The sequence below is a fragment of the Salmo salar genome, chromosome 11, assembly GCF_965601325.2.
Source record: "Salmo salar chromosome 11, fSalSal1, whole genome shotgun sequence".
Taxonomy (NCBI): Eukaryota; Metazoa; Chordata; class Actinopteri; order Salmoniformes; family Salmonidae; genus Salmo; species Salmo salar.
Genome location: NC_138301.1, coordinates 85,698,642 through 85,720,310, shown reverse-complemented (window position 1 = coordinate 85,720,310; position 21,669 = coordinate 85,698,642). Strand labels below are relative to the sequence as shown.

General features: G+C 42.4%; 1 protein-coding gene and 1 long non-coding RNA gene across 3 annotated transcripts in view; one reads left to right on the top strand and one right to left on the bottom strand.

Moving 5' to 3' along the window:
• The window catches only part of LOC106563084 (multiple C2 and transmembrane domain-containing protein 1), a 52,366-nt gene that overhangs the window by 21,223 nt on the left and 9,474 nt on the right, over nt 1–21,669 (bottom strand). The window lies entirely within an intron of this gene.
• On the top strand, nt 19,726–20,304 carry LOC106563085 (uncharacterized). Its single transcript, XR_001319178.3, has 3 exons — nt 19,726–19,848; nt 19,945–20,051; nt 20,219–20,304. It is a non-coding gene; the product is annotated as an uncharacterized LOC106563085 (long non-coding RNA).

Here is a 21,669-nt window from a genome sequence, read left to right as displayed (position 1 = left end):
GGATCAAAGCGTAGTTGACATTGTTTAAGGGATATATCAGTGGAGACCACCTCTTCCAGGACAATAGGAGACACCATATTAAATTGTTTAAGGGATATATCAGTGAAGACCACCTCTTCCAGGACAATAGGAGACACCATATTACATTGTTTAAGGGATATATCAGTGGAGACCACCTCTTCCAGGACAATAGGAGACACCATTTTACATTGTTTAAGGGATATATCAGTGAAGACCACCTCTTCCAGGGCAACAGGAGACACCATATTACATTGTTTAAGGGATATATCAGTGAAGACCACCTCTTCCAGGGCAACAGGAGACACCATATTAAGGGATATATCAGTGAAGACCACCTCTTCCAGGGCAACAGGAGACACCATATTAAGGGATATATCAGTGAAGACCACCTCTTCCAGGGCAACAGGAGACACCATTTTAAGGGATATATCAGTGAAGACCACCTCTTCTCCAGGGCAATAAGAGACACCATATTACATTGTTTAAGGGATATATCAGTGAAGACCACCTCTTCTCCAGGGCAATAGGAGACACCATATTACATTGTTTAAGGGATATATCAGTGAAGACCACCTCTTCCAGGACAATAGGAGACACCATATTACATTGTTTAAGGGATATATCAGTGAAGACCACCTCTTCCAGGGCAACAGGAGACACCATATTACATTGTTTAAGGGATATATCAGTGAAGACCACCTCTTCCAGGGCAATAGGAGACACCATATTTCTCTCTATACTCAGCCAGGGGACAGAAGAATGCTAGTTCCTGGAAATACAATTTAAAAAGTTTGGTAGGGATAGTCCTACTTCTTTCCCTCGTTGTACATTTGTTACATTTATCTGTGTTCATTTACCTTGCCATATACATTTTGAAACCACACTATGAAATGTATCCCAATAACCTGAAGGGGGAGACAAGGGAAGCATTCAGCCGCGGCTATATAGTCATTTTGACAATTGATATTCTGCCGGTTAAAGCAACTGGGATATTGTTGTATCTACTGAGGTTAGATTGAATTGATTTCAAATCAAATCAAATTTTATTTGTCACATGCGCCGAATAGAACAGGTTAAATTACAGTGAAATGCTTACTTATAATCCCTTAACCAACAATGCAGTTTTAAGAAACAACCTAAAAAAAAAGTAAGAGATAACAATAACAAATAATTAAAGAGTAAATAACAATAGCAGGGCTATATACAGGTGGTACTGGTACAGAGTCAATGTGCGGGGGCACCAGTGTCGAGGTAATTGAGGTAATATGTACATTTAGGTACGCATGTACATATTACCTTGTATGCAAATAGCCTAAGTAGCCATTTGATTAGATGTTCAGGAGTCTTATGTCTTGGGGGTAGAATCTGTTTAGATGCCTCTTGGACCTAGACTTGGCGCTCCGGTACTGTTTGCCGTGCAGTAGCAGAGAGAACAGTCTATGACTAGGGTGGCTGGAGTCTTTGACAATTTTTAGGGCCTTCCTTGATATAGAGGTCCTGGATGGCAGGAAGCTTGGCCCTGGTGATGTACTGGCGGGTACGCACTACCGTCTGTAGTGCCTTGCGGTCGGAGGCCGAGCAGTTGCCATACCAGGCAGTGATGCAACCAGTCAGGATGCTCTCGATGGTGCAGCTGTAAAACCTTTTGAGGATCTGAGGACCCATGCCAAATCTTTTCAGTTTCCTGAGGGGGAATAGGTTTTGTCGTGCCCTCTTCACAACTGTCTTGGTGTGCTTGGACCATGTTAGTTTGTTGGTGATGTGGACACCAAGGAACTTGAAACTCTCAACCTGCTCCACTACAGCCCTGTTGATGAGAATGGGGGCGTGCTCGGTCCTCCTTTTCCTGGAGTCCACAATCATCTCCTTTGTCTTGATCACGTTGAGGGAGAGGTTGTTGTCCTTCCACCACACGGTCGGGTCTCTGACATCCTCCCTATAGGCTGTCTTCATCATTGTCAGTGATCAGGCCTACCACTGTTGTGTTATCAGCAAACTTAATGATGGTGTTGGAGTCGTGCCTGGCCGTGCAGTCATGAGTGAACAGGGAGTACAGGAGGGGATTGAGCACGCACCCCTGAGGGGCACCCGTGTTAAGGATCAGCGTGGCGGATGTGTTTTTACCTACCCTTACCACCTGGGGGTGGCCCGTCAGGAAGTCCAGGATCCAGTTACAGAGGGAGGTGTTTAGTCCCAGGGTCCTTAGCTTAGTGATGAGCTTTAAGGGCACTATGGTGTTGAACGCTGAGCTGTAGTCAATGAATAGCATTCTCACATAGGTGTTCCTTTTGTCCAGGTGTGAAAGGGCAGTGTGGAGTGCAACAGAGATTGCATCATCTGTGGATCTGTTGGTGCGGTATGCAAATTGGAGTGGGTCTGTGTTGTGGTGAGCCATGACCAGCCTTTCAAAGCATTTCATGGCTACAGATGTGAGTGCTACGGGTCATTTAGGCAGGTTACCTTAGTGTTCTTGGGCACAGGGACTATGGTGCCCAATGATGGGGATCTGGACCTGGTCGGATGTCTGCAGTATCTCCCTCCCGTCAGACTCATTGAAGAAAAACCCTTTGTCTAATCTGAGTGTGGTGCTCGCAGTTCTATTCAGTCATAAGAGACGGTAGCAGCAACATTATGTAAAAAACAAGTTACGAACAACGCGAAAAAACAAACAAAATAGCATGATTGGTTAAGCCATCGGCAGCCACCACCAAATGGAATAGACAACAGGTGGAAATTATAGGCAATAAGCAAGACACCCCCAATAAAGGAGTGGTTCTGCAGGTGGTAACCACAGACCACTTCTCAGTTCCTATGCTTCCTGGCTGATGTTTTGGTCACTTTTGAATGCTGACGGTGCTTTCACTCTAGTGGTAGCATGAGACGGAGTCTACAACCCACACAAGTGGCTCAGGTAGTGCAGCTCATCCAGGATGGCACATCAATGCAAGCTGTGGCAAGAAGGTTTGCTGTGTCTGTCAGCGTAGTGTCCTGAGCATGGAGGCGCTACCAGGAGACAGGCCAGTACATCAGGAGACGTGGAGGAGGCCGTAGGAGGGCAACAACCCAGCAGCAGGACCGCTACCTCCACCTTTGTGCAAGGAGGAGCAGGAGGAGCACTGCCAGAGCCCTGCAAAATGACCGCCAGCAGGCCACAAATGTGCATGTGTCTGCTCAAACGGTCAGAAACAGACTCCATGAGGGTGGTATGAGGGCCCGACGTCCACAGGTTGGGGTTGTGCTTACAGCCCAACACCGTGCAGGACGTTTGGCATTTGCCAGAGAACACCAAGATTGGTAAATTCGCCACTGGCGCCCTGTGCTCTTCACAGATGAAAGCAGGTTCACACTGAGCACGTGACAGACGTGACAGAGTCTGGAGATGACCGGTTAGGCGGTGGGTCAGTCATGGTGTGGGGTGGCATTTCTTTGGGGGGCCGCACAGCCCTCCATGTGCTCGCCAGAGGTAGCCTGACTGCCATTGGGTACCGAGATGAGATCCTCAGACCCCTTGTGAGACCATATGCTGGTGCGGTTGGCCCTGGATTCCTCCTAATGCAAGACAATGCTAGACCTCATTTGGCTGGAGTGTGTCAGCAGTTCCTGCAAGAGGAAGGCATTGATGCTATGGACTGGCCCGCCCGTTCCCCAGACCTGAATCCAATTGAGCACATCTGGGACATCATGTCTCGCTCCATCCACCAACGCCACGTTGCACCACAGACTGTCCAGGAGTTGGCAGATGCTTTAGTCCAGGTCTGGGAGGAGATCCCTCAGGAGACCATCCGCCACCTCATCAGGAGCATGCCCAGGCGTTGTAGGGAGGTCATACAGGCACGTGGAGGCCACACACACTACTGAGCCTCATTTTGACTTGTTTTAAGGACATTACATCAAAGTTGGATCAGCCTGTAGTGTGGTTTTCCACTTTAATTTTGAGTGTGACTCCAAATCCAGACCTCCATGGGTTGATAAATTGGATTTCCATTGATTATTTTTGTGTGATTTTGTTGTCAGCACATTCAACTATGTAAAGAAAAAAGTATTTAATAAGATTATTTCTTTCATTCAGATCTAGGATGTGTTGTTTAAGTGTTCCCTTTATTTTTTTGAGCAGTGTATTTAAAATGGGAAACGGCAACATAGCAGTTCTGAACACAAACTAGGTCATATAGCAACCTGTTTTTGGAACAACAGAACACAGCCTTGAAGGAAGAATGAATTCTTACGAGCTCCTTTTGATTAGTGTTGTTGTGTTGCACTTGGTTGCATTTGGTTCAGACGGGTTGGTTGGAGCATTGTTGCTTGCAATTTCCAGCTCCAGAATTGAGGGTTTGATTTCTGTACGGGCCACATATTACTGTACATTGATTAAAAGCATATGCTGATTATGTAAATTACCATATTCAGCATGTTACAGAGCACAGTCACAGAAGATAGAATCACTTTGAAGTGCAGTATACCTTTCAATTATACATATGTTAGAGTGTCTAGTGACACAGAAACCATGCTTGCATAACGATAATCCTCAAACATGAGAAGAATTACATATCTCCTTCATCCCAGCACAGACATGTGATGAAACCAGTTAGGGAACCGAGGGAGACATGCGTATCAACATGATTCATTCACTTTGATGTTACTGTGATTTCTCCCTGACCTAGACAGCTGTCAGATCAAGTCTTCTCCTGAGAGTGTGAGTCACCCACTGAGTCACTCACACACACACACACACACACACACACACACACAAACACACATTGCATCTGGATTTCCCACATGTAAGACACACTATTCAAACTTGTCGGGGAACCTGTCAAAAGGACACACACACACACACACACACACACACACACACACACACACACACACACACACCACACACACCACACACACACACACACACACACACACACACACACACACACACACCTCACACACACACACACACACACACACACACACACACACACACACACACACACACACACACACACACACACACACACACACAAACTGAAAACATTTCACACTGGTCTCATGATGACAAGACAGGTATCCACTAGAGAACCTATCCAGCCAGCAGAAGGACAGTGAGCAAGAGAAATACTGTAAGCCACAATTTAGTAGAGCCACCAACAGTAACACATTCAAACAATGAAACCCTTGAAAACCATCGCATGGGGAAGCAGGGGTTAGGTGTCATGGGGAAGCAGGGGGTAGGAGGCAGGGAGGCAGGGGTTAGGTGTCATGGGGAAGCAGGGGTTAGGTGTCATGGGGAAGCAGGGGGTAGGAGGCAGGGAGGCAGGGGTTAGGTGTCATGGGGAAGCAGGGGTTAGGTGTCATGGGGAAGCAGGGGGTAGGTGTCATGGGGAAGCAGGGGTTAGGTGTCATGGGGAAGCAGGGGGTAGGAGGCAGGGAGGCAGGGGACAGCAGCTTAAGCTCACCGATAGCAGTCATCCGCATATTGAGGTCAGGCGATGTGACTCGTCCCGTAACCCTTGAAACGCCACTTCCAAACCCTCATTCATGAAGTGAGAGAGAGAGAGGAGGAGAGAGAGAGATGGTTGTGGAGAATGGGAGGGAATGAGAGATAAAAGGAGAACGGAGGGGAGAGTGGGAGAAACTGGCATCGAAGGAAAGAGGGAAAGAGAGAGAAAAAGAGGGGACTGCCAAAAGGCACTGCTTAGGGACGACAAGCTCCACTCATCCAGAAAACAGCCACCTCCTCTCCTCCATTCATCCTCACATCCGCTCAGTCCCTAACCTCATCTGAGACACACACACAGAGACACACATACTGCCCCCTCAGACAGACATGGCCAGACTCACTCTCTGCACTATCATAGCCTGTGTCCTCTGAGAGAGAGCCAAGATAGATGGAGGGCGATAGAGGCAGAAACAGAACAAGAGGGAGAAAGTGATAGAAAGGCATTTAATGACAGGAAAGACAGGAGAGCTCAGAGGACTAGGGGAAAATATACTAAGCTGAATGAAGGGATGACAAAGAGGTAGGAGTAGAAGGAGGAGGAAGAGTGGGAGGGAGAGGAGAAGTGAAGTCTTAGCTTCTGGCTATAATCCCTGGAGCGGATACCTCTTGATTGACAGGTGCTAAGCCAGTTATGTAACCGCTGAGGCGGTCTGACAGCTCTCAGTTGTTCAGTCATGTTACTGCGTATGCTACAGTTGGAACCAACCAATGACAGGAGTCAAGCCAGGAACCAATCAAACAACAACAGAAGACATAAAAGGGACAAATAAACCAATGGGAAACAACATCAACAAATCAAACTTAATTTATGGCCGGCTGATTGGTTGACTGATCGATATCTTGGACACCTGTTGCCGAATTGAATATACAAGAGAAAACCTTTAATCTTCCAATCAATAATCTTTTAAAATAAATTATCAATACAGACTGATCTTACTGGGATGTCTCTTAAAGGCCCACCCATTCACTATCCCACATAGAACATTCTAACTTCAGTGTCATGGATACATCCTGGTCTGAGTTTGCTGACCAACCAGGGTTTCTGTTAAGAAAACCGGCAGCATTTTAATTTAACGGACATTTGAGGAATTTACCGGACCCATATGCATTGGGTACTCAGAATGACAGAAATCCCATTTAGATTATGGTAGTTCATATTAACAGAACATGCAAGTCGGACTTCTTACCGAATTCTGCAGTGCACTTTGAAGATTTTAGAATAACTCTCCACATTTACTTTTCCTCGGCCAACAAGACGAGTAATGAACAGCTAAATCACACGCCTATGTCAATCTACTATTCCCCATAGTAGAGAAGTTGACCTATTTGTCAGCTTGTTGAGAAAGAAACAGCCTTTTCCAAACTGTCTCAGGGACGGTTGTGGGACGATAGACCCCAAATTCATACAACCAGTAGGCCTAGGCTACAGAAAACAAACGTAAAAAAGCAATGAGTCTGCTGCAGTGGACCAGAACATTTAGCTTAAAATGTTGATAAACTATTATTTCTTCATATTATAAACTCTGCAATGCGCACAAGGCAGTAGGCTACGCATGAATATTCGTTTCAAAATGAAATTAGCAGGAAAACACAAAAGGGCAACGCACACGTGAGCGGTTTCATGTTTTCATGTGACAGAGATGAAAACATTGTCAGAAATGTAGAACGAGGGGAGATCTAAGATGCAACAACTAGCATGGGTTGCTAATATGACTAGGATTGTGCCTTTGGCTAGTGTAAAATGAAAGAAAGTTAGGTAACACTTTACTTGACACCCACTGTCATAACCATGTCATAATATGTCATAACAGTTGACATAACTTGTCATAAACTGCCATAACATGGTCATAACACTGTCATTACACATATGTGTTACACCTGTTGTAACATATATTGTGTTATTTTATGGTTGGTTATGACACCTACATAAGAGTGTCAAAACCGACATTTATTCAAATTAGTTTTTTCCCCTGAAAATAAGTTTCCTTTCATTTGAAAGTTTGTCTCTTAAATCCTCTGTTTTTTTTTAATGTAATTAATTGTCACGTTTGTCGAAAGGAGCAGACCAAAGTGCAGCGTGGTTGTAGTTCCACATATTTATTTAATCCGTGAAACTCTGCAATACATAAATAACTGAATTGACAAAACAACAAATCGTGACGCAGAGAGAAACAAACACTACTCAAAATACAATAACCCACAAAACCCAGGAAGAAAAACCCCTATTTAAATATGATCTCCAATTAGAGACAACGAGGACCAGCTGCCTCCAATTGGAGATCAACCCAAAAACAACAACAACATAGAAATAGAAAAACTAGAACTTAAACATAGAAATACAAAACATAGAAAAGCACAAAACACCCCCTGTCACGCCCTGACCTACTCTACCATAGAAAATAACCTCTTACTAGGGTCAGGACGTGACATTAATTCTTTACAGTCATGTTTTTTCATCATATTTTAAATAACATGCGCCGAATACAACAGGTGTAGACCTTACAGTGAAATGCTTACTTACAAGCCCTTAACCAACAATGCAGTTAAGAAAATACCTAAAAAAAGTAAGAGATAAAAGTAACAAATAATTAAAGAGCAGCAGTAAAATAACAATAGCGAGGCTATATACAGGGGGTACCGGTACAGAGTCAATGCGCAGGGGCACTGGTGTCGAGGTAACTGAAGTAATATGTACATGTACGGCCCGTCAGGAAGTCCAGGATCCAGTTGCAGAGGGAGGTATTTAGTCCCAGGGTCCTTAGCTTAGTGATGAGCTTTGAGGGCACTATGGTGTTGAACGCTGAGCTGTAGTCAATGAATAGCATTCTCACGTAGGTGTTCCTTTTGTCCAGGTGGGAAAGGCAGTGTTGAGTGCAATAGAGATTGCATCATCTGTGGATCTGTTGGGGCGGTATGCACATTGGAGTGGGTCTAGGGTTTCTGGCATAATGGTGTTGTGAGCTATGACCAGCCTTTCAAAGCGCTTCATGGCTACAGATGTGAGTGTTACGGGTCGGTAGTCATTTAGGCAGGTTACCTTAGTGTTTTTGGGCACAGAGATTATGGTGGTCTGCTTGATACATGTTGGTATTACAAACTCAGACAGGGAGAGGTTGAAAATGTCAGTGAAGACACTTGCCAGTTGGTCAGCGCATGCTCAGAGTACATGTCCTGGTAATCCGTCTGGCCTTGCCGCCTTGTGAATGTTTACCTGTTGAAAGGTCTTACTCACATCAGCTGCGGAGAGCGTGATCAAATACACTTTATTACACTGTCATGAAGCATTATGACCATCATATATCTTATAAGCCAGATAGGCCTATCACGTACATGCCCTTATGTCAGTCATCAGTCAAAAAGAGGGTGTCTTGTCCTGCTCCTGAAATCTGCTCCTGCATTCATCCCAGTCATCAGCAACAGAGCATTGGGGTAGGTGCATGTCTGAGATCAATGTGTGCACAATTACAATGATAATTTAACATGGTCAATGTTTGATAAAAATGTTCTATAACATAAACGTACTTTTGACAGGTAGGCTATGGTGTAATGGAATGTTTTGCCTTGTGTGGTAGGTTTTGACACTCTTATGTAGGTATCATTAAATATAATAACTACTGTGGTAGGTTTTGTGGGATTTGACACTCTTATGTAGGTGTTATTAAATATAATAACTACCGTGGTAGGTTTTGTGGGTTTTGACACTCTTATGTAGGTGTTATTAAATATAATAACTACCGTGGTAGGTTTTGTGGGATTTCACACTCTTATGTAGGTATCATTAAATATAATAACTACCGTGGTAGGTTTTGACACTCTTACAGGTGTACATATATGTGTCATGACAGTGTTATGACCATATTATAACAGGTTATGACAAGTTATGTCAGCCGCTATGACATATCATGACATGGTTATGACCGTGTCATAACGTGTTATTACACTGGGAAGTAAAGTGTAACCGAAAGTTGATAGAAAATACTGTAATTGCCTAAAATAATATGGTCTGAATTTTGGCTAGGCTACTTTAAGGCAAGGTAAGACATGCCTCATAATATGTATTAAAACATTCAGGTTTCAAACAATGAAGTATATGTTTTCAAAATGCATACTGCCTCCAGCTCATTGCAAAGTGGAGTGTGATACGCTGATGAAGCCTGCCTTCTGTTGCCTATTGGCGCGTTTATGTGCTAGTTGGCGCTAGAAAACTCTGAAATGTTTGACTTGCTAGCTAACTGGCTGTAGTTATACACTTGCCACGTTCAACCAGTTAGCAAGTCGAAAATGTCAGAGTTTCCTAGTTCCGACTAGCGCGTAAACGCGCAATATGCATTTGCTGTTTGAGATGCTGTAGCCGCAGCTCTCGGCTGTCTGACAGATTTTCCGCTCAAAGGCTCTGTATCTGTATGCAGTAAGCGTGTGATAAATAAGATACATAACAAATATACTGTACACATGCACCAAATTAATTCCAGTAAACTATGCACATTTTAATTTTATTTTCATCGACCAACCCTCCCTCTACCTACAAACAGAAAACGATGCTATTTGCCTACCAACCCTCCTTCTACCTACAAACAGACAACCATGCTATTTGTCTGCCTGCACAGGAACAGAAAACCATGTAACCTACACTCATTATGCAAATAGTACTAACACACACACACACACACACACACACACACACACACACACACACACACACACACACACACACACACACACACACACACACACACACACACACACACACACACACACGGAAACGGATTGAGCTCATACAGCAGGAAGTGCTGACTGTAACTGTGTCAGCGTTTACACCCAATGTGTTGTCCAGCACACACACTTGTGTAAACATACTAACCGTTTTCATCTTTGAAAAGGCTGCCTCTCCATCTACTGCACTTTTGGTGGACATACTGCACTTTCGGTGCACTCTTGTTTACTGTGCATGTTAATCTGAATTCCGAGATAGGCATTGATTAGACTGTGGGCATAAAACACACACACACACACACACACACACACACACACACACACACACACACACACACACACACACACACACACACACACACACACACACACACACACACACACACACACACACACACACACACACACACATATATTAAAGTCTCACACAGATCAATAAGATGGTAATAGGGATCTACAGAATACCAATGCAGTAAACCATATTATTTACTTCACATTATTTATAATAAATTAAACTACAGCTCTAAGATGGATTTACGCTTCAACAAACAGGCTCCATTTGAATTGATTAGACAGCAGTGTTTTCTTCAGTGCTTTTATACTGTGTTAGGTGACATTAGACATTAGGGCAATTCCATGGTAACAGAATGAAGCAGAGACTCAGATTGTTCACTTTAAAAGTATGCCAAAGGCTAGTCGAACGTCGAACTCTTCATTGAGACAATGCTGGAATGTCAATCCATGAGCAAGTCAGTGGCACATTTTAATTTGTGCAGAAATCAAAATGAAAGAAAAAATATCTTGCAAATTCATCACGCTATGACGTGAAAAATGCTTCTAGAAGTCCCGTCTTTATTTCAATGCGTATCGGTAATGCAGTCTTTGGTGTGCTTTGCTTATCAATGCACAAGCAACGTTTTACCCACACATATCGATCGATATGTGTTCATTAAGTCATACAAAAGTGTTCCATTGTGTGAAGTTTAACATGCATTCCGTCATTGCTAAATGTGTAATGTGATATACACAATAGGAACACCTCCTTTTTCTATGAAATAGACTGACCAGGTGAATCCAGGTGAAAGCTATGATCCCTTATTGATGTCACTTGTTGATTCCACTTCAATCAATGTAGATGAAGTGAAAGATTTTTATACACATGGATTGTGTACGTGTGCCATTCAGAGGGTGAATGAACGAGACAAAAGATTTAAGTGCCTTTGAATGGGGTATGGTAGTAGGTGCCAGGCGCACCAGTTTGAGTGTGTCAAGAACTGCAACGCTGTTGGGTTTTTCACGCTCAACAGTTCCCGTGTGTATCAAGAATGGTCCACCACCCAAAGGACATCAAGACAACTTGACACAATTGTGGGAAGTTTTGGAGTCAACATGGGACAGTATCCCTGTGGAACACTTTTGACACCTTGTAGAGTCCATGCCTCAGCAAATTGAGGCTGTTCTGAGGGCAAAAAGGGGTGCAACTCAATATTAGGAAGGTGTTCCTAATGTTTTGTACACTCAGTGTATTTTAACATTGCTATTTTTTTTTACACCAATAAACTTTTAATTAATAAAATAGGCATCTTCCTCAAATGAAGGGGAGGGAATGTGATTTCATTGGTCCTCACCTTGTACCTCAGTCATGTAATTCAGGGAAAGTGGAGTTAAGTGGAATTAGTCGTGAGTTAGCCAGCCTTGAGCAGTTTAGTTCTGAAGTATTTGTTGCTATAGAAATTTAGCTGGCTAAATGTGAGCCACTTTTGGATTCCAAATTTAACTCAGAGTTGATCAAAGTTACCTCGCTAACTCCTCAAACCTGCTTTGTTCACTAGCAAACACTCAAACAGGATTACAGAATGGAAACACAACTGCGAGCTGCCGAGTAATGCAAACTTACCAGACAAGCTAAATGCCTTCTATGCTCGCTTCGGGACAAGCAACACTGAACCATGCATGAGAGCACCAGCTGTTCCGGATGACTGTGTGATCACGTTCTCCATCGCTGATGTGAGTAAGACCTTTAAACATATTAACATTAACAAGGCCGCAGGGGCAGATGGATTACCAGGATGTGTACTCAGAGCACGCGCTGACCAGTTGGCAAGTGTCTTCACTGACATTTTTATCCTCTCCCTGTCTGAGTCTGTAATACCAACATGTTTCAAGCACCATAGTCCCTGTGCCCAATAACACTAAGGTAACCTGGCTAAATGACTACCGACCCGTAGCACTCACATCTGTAGCCATGAAGTGCTTTGAAAGGCTGGTCATGGCTTACATCAACACCATTATCCCAGAAACCCTAGATCCACTCCAATTTGCATACCGTCCCAACAGATCCACAGATGATGCAATCTCTATTGCACTACACATTGCCCTTTCCCACCTGGACAAAAGGAACATCTATGTGAGAATGCTGTTCATTGACTACAGCTCAGCATTCAATGCCAAGAGTGTGCAAAGCTGTCATCAAGGCAAAGGGTGGCTACTTTGAAGAAATGTTAAACAATTTGTTGGTTATTACATGATTCCATATGTGTTATTTCATAGTTTTAATGTCTTCACTATTATTCTACAATGTAGGAAATGATAAAAATAAAGAAAAACCCTGAGTAGATGGGTCCAAACTTTTGATTGGTACTGTATATACATATTTTTTTAAACAAACAGCTGACAGAAGACAGGATGGCCGGGCATTCGTACGGTTGAGTCCGTTTCTTTGGTAACATGGACTCTTAACAACTAGGGCTGTGATGATACCAGTATCGCATTAATTTTTCTATGGAAAAAATGAAAACACGAACCAGGACAAACTCTTTGATCCTTTTAAAAGCTGCTGTATGTAAAATATTGTATGCTACAGCTTGGAAAATAAATAAATATGACTCTGGATGACAACAGAATTATTTTTGTTTCCAACATTAGGGATGTTTTCCTAAAGAAGTTAAATCCGTTTTGTGTTTTGTTTCCTTGCCACGATACTAACGAGTATCACGATACTGGTATTGTCCTGGCCCAATTAACACTGTGTTGAAACTTTGTTGCTCCTTGCTGAAACAAACAAGTCTTCGGTTGCCTAGGCAAGGGCCCCACAATGCAGCAGAAGCACACATAGAAATAGAATGAATAGAACAGGGTTGGAACCTGTAACCCTGGCAATTTGACTTGTAAACTCATGGCTGACTAGAATTGTGATGCAATAATTTCCATGGTAATGTAGAATGTTAATTCAAATGATGTTAACTGATGTGGCTCATGCAATGGAATATATATATATGTTTTAATAAATTAGGTAAAATGGTCAATCGAGCTCAACTAAAACTATGGAAATGCCATGGAAATCCAGCGTGGGAAAGTTCCCGAATCTCCTCATAGCCTTCCAGCAAAATTAGCCTACATTTAGGCTATTGTTTAGTGTGAAATACACATATATGTTGAGGTAAAAATCTGAGTATAATGCTTGTATGGATGTCAACCTTAATAAATGTTCATGTCATTGTATGCAATCAACTCAGCATTACAGTAAAAAAAGGACTTTGACTACCACCACCGATAACTGTATGCTAGCTATACTAGCAGCTTATATGAACAGGAGATAGCAATTAGCAGTCACTTCTTCTAAACGTGAAAAGGGACAACTTCTACATTTTATGCAGCAAAAACAGCCAAATATATCAAAATCTGACTTTGGTACCCACATTGTGGGCCTGTTACAATACATAAATCATGACAGATTTGACGAATATCCACTTTGTTAGATAGAATTTGTTGAATGTGCGCCAATCCGGTGTCCATCTTCTATCCCCCATGGTCTAAGTTTCATTGACCTCTTTACAGCATGTATGTTAGTTGAGCTGAATCAACAAATCACAGCACATATTGATGGGCACACTTCCTGCTTTTATTTCCTGCTTTTACTTCCTGCTTTGCTCTTTGGGGTACACTTGCAATGGCCGCCAGTCCACCGATTATGCCATCATTGACTTGAATGGGATGCCCATTCTATTAATTCTATTTCTATGGCAGCACATGCAGTCTCCAAAAAATAGTGCTATTCGAACAGTTATTATGGAGACCGCGGTCACTTGGCTGGCCAGTTACCGCCATCCAAAATTCCATGACTGTCATAGCACTATTTTCACGTCCTGACCAGTATAGGGGTTATTTGTGATTGTAGTTTGGTCAGGACGTGGGAGAGGGTATTTGTTTTATGTGGTTCGGGGTGGTGGTTTGTTTAGAAGGGTGTTTGATTTATTATTTCTGGGTTTTGGGTTATGTTCTATGTTTTTGTATTTCTATGTTCTTTCTAGTTTAGTATTTTCTATGTTAGGTATTGGGTGTTGGACTCTCAATTGAAGGCAGGTGTTTGTAGTTGCCTTTGATTGAGAGTCCTATATATAGGGATGTGTTTTGTTTGTTAATCGTGGGTAGTTGTCTTTAGCACTGCTGTAGTAAGTATAGCCTGTGAAACTGTCGTTTATTGTTTTTCTCGTGTTCACATTTATTTAATAAATTAATATGATGAGCACGCAACCCGCTGCACCTTGGTCCTCTCTTCACGACGACAGCCGTTACAACTATTAGTTGGCAGGGGTCTTTACGTCAACATTATTGTATTTTAATGTATTTCTAATAGCTTTTAAGACTTTTCCCCCTTTTCTATCTGTTTGACCAGAAATCAAAGCGTTTGTTGATTGCTTATTTTTAGGTTGGAACATTTTAGAAAAATGTATATAGGACTATGCCTTAATTTCAACAACAAAAATACAAACTCTTAGCCTTCATTTTACACCAAATCTTATGTGCTCCTATCAACTTCACATGGGGCTTTTTACATAGAAACGCCCAGCAGGCCTAATCTTCTGTCCTCAGTGTTCTGCAGGAAGAACTGAAAAAAGCAACAGTTATGTCAACTGAGATCAATTGTATTCTTGTCTAAACTGTTCAATGACACGTCTGCAATAAATTATCCCTCCACTGCCATGGTCATAACTGAATAAGATTTTTGGAAATACAGTGCTTTCGGAATGTATTCAGACCCAGTGACTTTTCCCAATTACAGTCTTAATCTAACATGGATTAATGACTATTTTTCTCTCATCAATATACATGTAATACCCATAATGACAAAAGCAAAAACAGGTTTTTAGAATTTTTTGCAATTTATAAAAAATAGACAACTGAAATATCACATTTACACAAGTATTCAGAGCCTTTACTCAGTACTTTGTTAAAGCACCTTTGGCAGCGATTATACCCTTGAGTCTTCTTGGGTATGACACTACAAGTTTGGCACACCTGTATTTGGGGAGTTTCTCCCATTCTTCTCTGCAGATCCTCTCAAGGTCTGTCAGGTTGGATGGGGAGGGTCGCTGCACAGCTATTTTCAGGTCTCTCCAGAGATGTTCGATCGGGTTCAAGTCCGGGCTCTGGTTGGGCCACTCAAGGACATTCAGAGACTTGTCCCGAAGCCACTCCTACATTATCTTGGCTGTCTGCTTAGGGTCATTGTCCCGTTGGAAGGTGAACCTTCACCCCAGTCTGAAGTCCTGAATGCTCTGGAGCAGTTTTTCATCAAGGATGTCTCTATACTTTGCTCCGTTCATCTTTCCCTCAATCTTGACTAGTCTTCCAGTCCCTGCCACTGAAAAACATCCCCACACCCTGATGCTGCCTCCACCATGCTTCACAGTAGGGATGGTGCCAGGTTTCCTCCAGACGTGACGCCAGGCATTCAGGCCAAATAATTAAATATTGATTTTATCAGACCAGAGAAACTTGTTTTTCATGATGTGAGAGTCTTTAGGTGCCTTTTGGCAAACTCCAAGCGGGCTCCCATGTGCCTTCTACTGAGGAGTGGCTTCTGTCTCGCCACTCTACCATAAAGGCCTGATTGATGGAGTGTTGCAGAGATGGTTGTCCTTCTGGAAGGTTCTCCCATCTCCACAGAGGAACTCCGGAGCTCTGTCAGAGTGACCATCGGATTCTTGGTCACCTCCCTGACCATGGCTCTTCTCCCCCGATTGCTCAGTTTGGCCCGGCGGCCAGCTCTAGGAAGAGTCTTGGTGGTTCCAAACTTCTTCCTTTTAAGAATGATGGAGGCCACTGTGTTCTTGGGGACGTTCAATGCCGCAGCCATTTTGTGTTACCCTTCCCCAAATATGTGCCTCGACACAATCCTGACTCTCATAGCAAAGGGTCTGAATACTTATGCAAATAAGGCATTTCTGTTTTTTTTATTTTTATAAATTTGCTAAAATTATAAAAAACTTGTTTTCGCTTTGACATTATGGGTTATTGTGTGTAGATTGATGAGGAAAATGTGCAATTGAATCTATTTTAGATTAAACCTGTAACGTATCAACATGGGAAAAGTGAAGGGGTCTGATTATTTTCCAAATGCATTGTACATTGGCAGAGGAGATATCATTTATTTCATGTGTGTGTAGTAGAACAACAATGCAGATACACGATGCTTGATTTTGGTCACAAATCGCGTGCCATGATTTATTCTACTAAGTTTGCAGGTTTTCATAATTAAAAGCAGAACACAGAACAGCCATGTGAGTTGTTTTGGTCCGTGTACCTGCCTCACTTGTTTACTCCGCACGTCAATAGGGAGTATTTTGGTTTGAGGGCCTGTCATGCCAAATAGTGTCCCCCTCTGCGTCACAATGGGATTTGATGAGTTCTAGCTTCTGTTGCTAGGGCTGTTGCTAGGGCTGTTGCTAGAACTTGCAACATTCTGACTGGATTATATAATGAACCAAAGCGTTTGTTGCTATGCTGGTTGCTTGGCTCTATTTTACCTCGTAGCTGTCGCGAAGGAAGGAGGATGCGGGCAGTTCTAGTTCACCGCATAAATGCATGCTCAGTCCGCAAAATTATGGCCTCAGAATTGCTCTCCAAGGACGATGCTTTTGATGGTGACAACCTGCTGACTACCTGCTGCATCAGAGGACCGAAAAGACTGGAAAGAGAACACTTTCTTTACCATGCATTTGTCTTTATATAAGTAAATATTGTTAAATAGGAAAAAATTATTGAAGCTGTTTTTAGATTGATGTTGCTAGCTACTGTACTTATATACCTCAGCCTGCCTAGTCAGCTAGCCAGCAACAGTAGCTGCCAGACAGTTTTATTTAGCTAACGCTAGCTAGCTAGCAAGCTACTGTAACTGTTAATGCAACTTTCTGTTTGTATGTAGCTTGCACTTCAGTGGCATCCCTCGAGGAGATTTTCTTTTATCTTTCCAACCAGGCAAAGCACTATGAAAACACCACTGATCTTGAAAAGAAGTGCAACATTCAGAGAAATTCACAATTCAGGGTAATGTTAAGCAGTTAACTTATATTAGATAACTGGAAGGATTTAGCTACAAACAACCATTTTTCAACAACCATTTTCCATCTAACGTTAGCTAGTTGCTAGCTATACATATAGTTCAGTGGCGGCTGCTGAGGGGAGGATGGCTCATAATAATGCCTGAAATGGAGTAAATGGAATGGTATCAAACACGTGGAAACCATGTGGTTGATACCATTCAATTGACTCCATTCCAGCCATTATTATGAGCTGTCCTCCCCTCAGCAGCCTCCACTGATATAGTCATATGTCTGTCATATTGAGGTGTCTAGCTACAGTATAAGTTAAACCTGATCAATCAAATGAATAGGTGGAAGCAATTATGGTAATTCCAGACAATCACATGTACCTATGGGGGAAGGATGGACAGCCAGACAGGAGGGTGATGTTTACTAAGGAGGAGAAGGAGGCTGTGCTGACTGAGATGCATGCTGGCTATTTTGGAGTGAAGCACGATTGCCAAAATCAACCTACGCTTCTTCTGACGGGGAATTGTCAAGGAGGTGGACAGCTGGGCAAGTGAAATAACCTTTTGTTAATCAATCACATTCTATTATATCTGAAATTATTATGATTTCAATAAGTGTCATATCAGAGAGCACACAATGTTCCAATTTGTCACTTTTTGCAGCTCAGTACCCTGTCTAGCCTGCCAGAAGTTTGAGAGAGTGAAGACTGTGGCACCGGAGTTGAAGCCCATCAAAGTTGTTTCATCATGGCACATGATCAGTAAGTGTCCCAATTCACGTTTTGCCCTGATAAGTTGTTTTGTAATGGTTTCTTTATTTGACCACAGCAGAGTTCAATATTATAGAATGAGGGTGTGTCAGTATCCTTACAAATATGAACATCTGCATACTGTACGACACAGATATGGGTAAGAATGATGTAATCTTCTATCTAATACTTTAAATATTAGGGCGTGGACAACATCGGACCCTTCATGGAATCCAGAAATGGCAAAAGCTGGTGTCTGCCTGCGACCGATCACTTTACCAAGTGGGTGGAGGGCGAGGAAATACCCATTAAGGTCAGTAAAGGAAGAGTACATTCTTAACTCTAAATTCCCTTCTGTAACCCATTAAAAAGGGTGCTTGGAACCAAAAATAGATTTTCTTTTTGAATGATACCCATCAAGGATGAGACGGGCGAGGCTACCTCCAAGGCGATGGTAGACATCTTCAACACCCACGGTTCTCCTGAGCTCATCTTGAGTGACTGAGGTCATGAACGCTGGAACAAGGTACGGATTTTATAGGTTATATTCTGTCACCAATGGTTTGTCTTATTTATTTTTTACAAGTTGTTTTTGTTTTTCCATGGTACCTAATCAGACATATTTCAATATTTTACATTGTCAATAGATATCGCTTTCCTACCCCCTCCTCCAGGTCTGATGAATGGACCAACCAGACCCTCAAGACTGCCATGGGCAAGTCCCTTGATTAATACCAGGAAGGTTGGGAGAACTACCTCATGGTAATTCTCTTTTCACACAACAGCAGGATCCAGGCCGAGTACGAACGGGAGCCGCAGCTATTGACTTAGGTAAACAATGCAATTGTAGATACAATTATTGCATATACTGTAGTCAAATATGTGATTGACTTAGTGTTGTTGTTTGTCTATTGCTATTTTTGTATAACATACTTTCAGATCTCTGAAACCCCACCGGTAGTTGTGGAACCAGATCAGAACGCCTTCAAGGACCACCTTCAGGCACGGACTGAGAAGGATGTGGAGGTTTTTGACCAGGTAAAAATGATTGTCCGCTGTTAATTTATTTTCTGGCCCTCCCAAGAGATATGTAAGAAATGTATTTGAAATATGAAACATAATTGCATCTATTCCTGTCATCAATCAAGGTGAGACTGAACATGGACAAGGTGCAGGAGAAACAGAAGGAGCGCTACCGGAGCAGAATAAAGAAGGGGACCAAGTGCTTTGACATCCGGGGGAATTACTTGGTTTGGAAGAAGGACGAAAGGAAGGCGAGACCTGGGAAACCTCGCTGCTCTTTCGCTCCTAGCTGGGGTCACCATCTGTTAAAGTGAATATAAAAAATCTCAGATAATAACTATTTGCATTTGCACACATAATAACCTGAAGCTAGTTTTAGTTTCCTGAATATTGATACTTTTCTCTTTGTCTTCCTAAGGTTACCTCGGTGGAAGCCAACAATCTTCTGCAGTTGGAGCAGTTGGACAGTCAACCACTGAAAGCCCTGACGCCCTACACTTCAGTGAAGCCCAATAGACAAAGTATGTTAACCTTTGGATGACATTTGAGAAAGCAAGAAATTGTAGTTGTGCTTCTAAAAACGTACCTCTTCAATTTCTCTCTCCAAATGACTTTAGGACCATCGACTGTCCTAGCCCCCCAGGAGGTATCCCATCCACCAGAACCAGTGAGTTCGGAACAGTCTGATTCTCTGTGCTCTGAGTCAGAGGGGGACCAGCTTGAGGTAGGCTATAACTTCCAAATGTGGTGAAAGTACATATCTACCATTTATAACACTGCACTAATCCATCAAATTTTCTCACATTAAACTGTAACCTGTGTGTTTGCTTATTTACCTCTCTGTCTCCTACCCTGTTTCCTTTAACTCTGCTCCTGTTCTCCATGAGCTAGGGGTTCTGCCCAACACCCAGACGTGGATCCACCTGATGTCCTCCATTACCAACTACCCTCCAACATTTCATTACATAATCTACAGCTACTGTTGTTGTCATGTTGTCAATATCTGCTAAGAAAGTTTTCTTTCTCTAGCATACTGGGCACATAATATGTGAGATACACAGATTAACTAAAAACACTAGCACTGCAAACACTCAGAACAAGGAGAGCAGTTGTGCCTGGACATTCCAGTCTCCCTCTTCAAGTCCCCCTTCTGAGACTGGCCGCCTGTTGACAGGCAGAACCTCCCACCCACACATCAACCATCTCCTCTATATTCCACACACCAGAATTCAGTATTTTAGTCTATGAGTGCACAAAAAAAATCTGTGAAAATAAATTTATGACACAACTGTACAAAAACTATCAACGTTTATGTATTCAAATCTGAGATATTGCCAAGTTGATTTTCACATCTGTTTCACAAGGTGTTGATTACTGTAAGTTGTAAGGTATCCTTTGATGTTATTGATTTGTTCCACATTATTCATTGTTGTATCCTAGGACCTACAATAGATACATATATATTCAACCACAAGGGTGTACTAATGAGCTTCTTTTATATTTAATTTTTTAAATCATACTAGAGGACTACTGAAATTATATTATTTCAGTGCAGATAAGGGAAGGGCAGGTTCAAATAAAAACATGACAGCCAGACAAGCCAGTGTATGAATCAAATGGATTTGTAGTGGAAATTAGCTGACTGTGATCTGTAACATAAGTAACTTTAATGTGTCAAGCAGATTACACGTTTAAACAGCAAAATTGCCGCGGAAATCAGCCTTGTTTACATAGCGATGATGAAAAGAACGTCATTTAGGCTGTAATGATAATTAGGTGAAAATTAGGTCTAATAATTAGGTCATCACACCATTGATATAGCTACGCACGCTTATAGTTTATCGAATCCCATTGTGACGCAGAGGTCGACACTATTTGGCTGGGGGGCATTATTTGGCATGACAGGCCTTTTACACACATGCGTGCAAACACACGCACACTATGCAGACGCATGCAAACACACACACACATAGAATTAAACATCCCTTTTTCAGGACCCTGTCTTTCAAAGATAATTTGAATAATCCAAATAACTTCACAGATCTTCATTGTAAAGGGTTTAAACACTGTTTCCCATGCTTGTTCAATGAACCATAAACAATTAATGAACATGCACCTGTGGAACGGTCGTTAAGACACTAACAGCTTACAGACGGTAGGCAATTAAGGTCACAGTTATGAAAACTTAGGACACTAAACAGGCCTTTCTACTGACTCTGAAAAACAACAAAAGAAAGATGCCCAGGGTCCCTGCTCATCTCCGTGAATGTGCCTTAGGCATGCTGCAAGGAGGCATGAGGACTGCAGAGCAATAAACCAGAGCAATAAATTGCAATGTCCGT